Raw genomic sequence first — 6,157 nt, 5'->3', positions numbered from 1 at the left:
GTGTGCGGACATGACCCAGGTGGTTATGGCACTGCAACTTTTCTATCCAAAAGAAAGGGGGAAAAAAAGAAGGAAATTTCCATTCAAATAAATAACAACTAAAGGGTAGGGTTTGTTGGACAACGGATTAAGATCCGTAAGAGTTCTTAGTATATTCTGATAGAGTTCCTATAATAATCTGAACAATTTTAAAATTAGTGGATTGAATTTTGTTACATCATTACTAATTTAAATGGATACCAAAAAAGTGAGTTATCAATTGTTATTATTATTTTTTGAATGCTGATGCAGTAAAATCTAATTAAATAGATAGGACTTTCTTTGAGAGGACAATAAATAGGACTCTAAGAATCCTATATATGGTGAGTAAAAACTCTACGGGATCTTAATTTGTTGGACAACTAATTATGGAGCTGGAGCTGGAGCTGGAGCTGGCTCCGTTGGCAAGGCAGTTTGAGTAAGAGCCCAGTCCATAACAAGTTAAGGAAATCTAAATGCCTTACGGTTGAAGAAAACAATTTTTTGTTCTCCCAAACTCAAATCTCTTGCTTTATAAATACATACATTTTCAATAAGTTAATGGCAAATCTCTATTTTAAGGCTCTTCATAATATGGGCTGGATTGCAATTTTTACCGTTTAAGAAAATCCAAACGGCTAAACAGTGTCTGAAAATCTTTTGTAAGGGCACATTCAGCTTATACCTACCTATCACCACTTAATTTATTAGAGATTTTTACCCCCATTATTAGAATACTGAAGTAATTTTGAAATTTGGAAGCCAGTGTATGCAACTTGTATGATAATTCTTCTAAAAAAAAAAAAAATTGTACGATAACTGTTGTCATACAAGGTTGAGCCCAATATTCTTAATTCACTGTTAATTGCAGGTTGAAAAAAAATCCAACCCGTAGCTGGTCTATGATTCTCTAAAGCCTACCTAAAACTGGTGGGTTGGTTGAAAATCTTGGTGGTTTTGACTCACAGTTAGGTGGGTTGTGTAGGGTGGCAAATTCTTACAATATACATTTCTTAAGAAAATGGAAAAATATGAATAAAATAGGGATAAAAAAATTCTGTCTTACTTTTTGTATTTTATTTTATATTTTACTAATTACAATTTGTCATGTATTCATTTGACTTTTTTTTATAAAATAATCAAAATTTAAAATGGAAAAAAAATCAAACACATGACAAGTTGTGATCGATAGCATAAAATAGAACAACACAAAAAATGAGACTAAAGATTTATATTCATAAAATAGAGCATTTCTGTTTATCTTTTTAATAGGTATGATTTCAAATAATTCTTGTTTTCTCAAATAGAAAAGGAAAGAGAAAAAAAAAAAATTAAAAAATATACAATATGCCACATTAAATTACACTATATGATTCCCAAAAGTCTTATCATTCCAAAATTGCAAGTTCTTATATGGTAGGAATTCTAACATCAAAATTATTGCATACAAACATAAGAAATAAATTTCAAAAGCCATAAATGGTCTCCAATATCCCCCCCCCCCCTTTTTTATCCTTATATAAAAATATAATAACATACAATATATATATATATATATATATATATATATATATATGAGAGGTGCTACGTCCACAACATTTTTACAACATTTTTACAACAAATCATAGGTGGTTAGTTGTTATTGGTTCAAATTTGAACCTAACACTAAGATTACTTTTTTGCCCCAACAATAACAACCAGTAACATCCTGCCATTTAGGATTTGTTGTAAAAATGTTGTAAAAATGTTGTGGACATATCATTTCTCTCTCTCTCTCTATATATATATATATATATATATATACACACACACATATACATACTAGTCAAACTGACCCTTGATGTTCTAAACTAGCCAATCTGTGCCATTTCACATAAAAGACCCGTGTGCTTGTTGGGTTGGTTGGTGAGTGAAGCAGCTTTTTTTAACAACCTTAGTTGTTGTAATCTGAATGGGAGGAATGGATACTGGAATTTCGTAATCATGAAATGACATATGAAGGGGCGAATTATAGAAAAAGAAAATCATCATGAGTGGTTGTACCAAATAAAGGTAACCCTATACATATTGGAATGCATAGTTTTTAGAAGATAAAGGTAACCCTATACATTTTTCATGAACCTATTGTCATGGAACCGAATAATTTGATGATTATTGGCAATTATATTGAAATTTATTAGGCACTTGGTTGTTTCAGATTTGATTGTGGGTTAAGAAAAACGGGATTTTGTTGTAAATAGTTTAATTGATATTTACCTCTGTAGTTATTGTTTAAGAAATAACAATCCTACAAGTCTTTAGTGATAGAGACATTCCCTTTCATTGCTGGAAAGTAAAAGTCTTTTTGATATTTTGTTACTTCTAGCACTTTGTCCTTTTTGTGTAATCTGGGTGAATTGTTAACTGGTGATATTATTATTTATCTTGAATGGGTTCAAATAAATGCCTCCATTTTTTCATTTGTTTACTATTCAATTGCAGACGAAACTTAATCTTAAAGTCAGTACTATGCTTTTTTTTAATTAATAATTTTAAAAGTTTTTATTAATGGTTTTTTAATTTTTATTTTTAAACAAAGTTAATTTCTCACACCGAGTAAGATATGCGTTCACTCTGATTATGGTTTCCACGATTTAAAGATAATATCTTTGATTTGGTGGGACTTAAGCTTTTCTTGGCCTTGTCACTCTTGCAATAAAAAGAATTGCATTTTTCTTGATGTTCACTTCGCTGTAAAGCAAAGAGATGCCAACATGATGTTGTCTAATTTTGTAATGGAAATTATAGTGCAACTAAGGTTGTTGTTCCACAGAGAAAAAGAAAACAAAAACATGTCAAAAGAATCAATATAATATAGAAAAATATGATTGAAACTTAAGAAAAAGAAAGTTTGGTAAAATTCAAAAATAAAAATCACTAGGACGTTAGGGTTTGTCCACCAATATTGTTAAACATCCACTACCAATTCAATTTAGTACACAATCAAGTAAGTAAACACATAAACTATCCGATTGGAAGATTCAAAAATAAGTTTTATTAATAGAACTCTCTTTGGTTGATTATATTTATCAATTGTTCCAATAATTTAGTTTAGAAAATAATAACTTTACTAGAAAAACTCAAGAACATCGCACACCCTAGAGGCAATACTATGGTAAAAGTAATATCTAACAAGATTACCACGTTTTACTAGAGAGATTATAAAACCCTATTCTAACAATAAGAAGATTCAAGAATAGACTTATGAAAGAATTAGAAATTAAATATTAATCTAGCAAAAAAATTATGAAAAATAGAACAATTGATTTCAATTATAAAAACATGAAAAACATGCTTGGATTAAAGAGTGGACAACTTACAACATTGTGAATTCACCCCTAACCCTAGCTTAGGTTCTTAAGCTTCTATAGAGAATAAAAACTCTAAAAAATTGATGAAAAATAATGTTTCCCAGCAGCCCAAAAACGTGACTGCCCTTGTATCACCTTAATATTTATAACATTTAAAACCCTAAGACACATGCTTCTCAAAAAAGAAAATATAAAATGTCAATTCTTGTTTTTCAATAGTGGGTCAACTTCCAAGTTGGTTTTGGCCTTGAATACGGTAGATTCTGAAGTTTTGATAGTAAAAAGTTTTAGATCTTTAAGTCCTCTTTTCACGTCGACAAGAATCAAGTCAACCTGATATTGGAGTAAAAAGATATGGCCAAAATACCAAAATTGGTCAGGATATTTCCATGCCAGGATTTTTTCCATCTTTGGTTCAAATAGATTTCTCTCTTTCCTTTTATGTTTTCACACATATTTGACTCATTAAATTCTTCAAAAGCTACTTCTCAATTGATCGTCACGCTTGAATTCTTTTGGCTTCATGTTTGCATGTTTAGCTCATTAATTTTAATCTCCTACAAAAGAAAAATATATATAATGAGTATATTTTAGAGAAACTTGTAAACTCTCATATTTACGTGTAAGTGTGGAAATAAACACAAAATAAATATGATAATTCCTACCAAAACTAAGATAATATTATACTTTTAAGCTATTATCACAACGGAAACTCTTTCTTAAAATTGTTGATGTGTAGGTTTAAAGAAAATAGTTAAAATTCTATAAAGATGAAGTTTGGGTCAAGACTGTTTTGTGGAGTGCCATCATAATTCATAGCATTCATACTATTGGACTCAAGTGTGAAAATGCCATTGGAGAATTTGCTTATTTGGTGGAGTTTATAATTTATACCTGCAAAACAATTAGTTTGTGCATAATTATGTTTAAATTTGGATGGCCTTTTAGGAGTGTGTGATGCTGGCTGGCCTTTTTTTTTTTTTGCTTATAATGCAATGGTGAAGGATTTTTTTCCCATTGATCTTTCTATATATAGATCATGGGACTATGAATATACCAATGCAATTGGAATATGCATATAATTGTGGGGTTGATAGTTTATATTGAAGTATTGTTAGTTGGACACATAGTAATGTTGATTTTTTTTATAAAAATATTGTGATGATAGTTTGCTTTTTTTTTTTTTTTTGGTTGTTTTGGAATGGTGAAGAACAACAAAGTTAGTGGTGAGCATTGAAACAATAAAGCCTAATTCCCACCGTGAGCTAAATAAATATATGTTATTTTATTTATTATTCTTAGTTTTTTATTTTTGAGGGCGATATTATTCTTAGGTTAGAGACTAGTCTTTATCTTTATTTATATACATCTAAAATTGAAGCATAGTACCACCGCACACCCTTGGTGCGATGGTCACTCCACATGTATAAATGCTTGTGGAGTGTGGGAGGTAATAGCCGGAGTTCAAGTCTCCAGGACGGAGCTTCACACACATTGACACTTAGATTAGAGTAGAAATTCTATTTTATATATATATAAAAAAAAAAATTAAAGCGTAGTATTTATTATTGCTATACTCTTGTTGGACCGCATCACTATTTTATTTTATTTTTTTGGTTTTCCATCTTTACTGATTGCCTATTGCAAAATTAATTTTTTGTGGCCAAATGTAATGCACTACACATCATCATAAATGTTAATTTTTATTGTCTATATTGGAACCTCCTCTCAACATTGAGTGTCATTTTCTTTCTATCCTATTCCTTATATATATATATATATATATATATATATATATATAGACACACACAATACATTTTGCTACTCAATCATTGAGCCACATCATTCACTTATTTTTTATCTCTTCTTTTTATTTTTCAAACTTTTCTTCTCACTACTATCTACAAAAGACAAAAACAAAGACCTCTTCTTCTCTTTATTAGTCCACACCTATGGTTACACTTCATCCAACGTTTCCCTTCCCTCTCTGTCTCTTTACCTCCCCCACTCCTCTTTATTTCACTATTACACTTCTTTCATCATTTTTCATAACTTGACTCTTCTTCTTTCCATTTTATTTGTACACGTTTACGGTTACACTTCATTCGACATTTTTCTTCCCTCTTTACTTCTTTACCCCCCTCACTACTCTTTACTTCATCCTTACACTTCCTTCATTATTTTCTCTTTTTTATAACTTGACTATTCTTCTTCCCATTTTATTTGTATAAATTTAATATCATTTATCCCATTCAATCTATATTTTTACTACACAAAAACTGTGAGTACTCTCTCTCTCTCTCTGGGTGATTTTTTTGTTATTTTTGTAACTCTAACTAAGATTGATGGTTTTTTTTTAAAATGTGTTTCTGGATTGTTTTTTTTTTTTTAATTAAAATTTTTAATTTTTTCATACAAAGTCTTCTCTCTCCCTTTTATAGCTTTGGTTGAATTTTGGTTTAGGTTAATACTTAGTTTTTTTTTTTGGGTTTGGAAATAGGAATTTGAGTTTATATAAAAAAACACAATCTACATGGATATGAATTTGAATATGCCTACCAATTATTTGAACAATAAATTATGATAAAGTCTATCATTTATTTTGTTGGTTTCATTTTAATTTTGGTTAAGATAAATTTGAAATTTTGTGATGAGTTTTGCTTACATGATATCTCCTTGTTCTTTAAGAGACTTGAAACTTATAAATTTTAGTTGTATATTAGGTTAATATAACACGCTACAACAAAAATTAGAAAGATATGGTTCACTTTAAAAAAATATTAATCAAA

The sequence above is a fragment of the Castanea sativa genome, chromosome 1 (assembly GCF_040712315.1).
Source record: "Castanea sativa cultivar Marrone di Chiusa Pesio chromosome 1, ASM4071231v1".
NCBI classification, from domain to species: Eukaryota; Viridiplantae; Streptophyta; class Magnoliopsida; order Fagales; family Fagaceae; genus Castanea; species Castanea sativa.
This window is presented reverse-complemented; position numbering follows the sequence as displayed.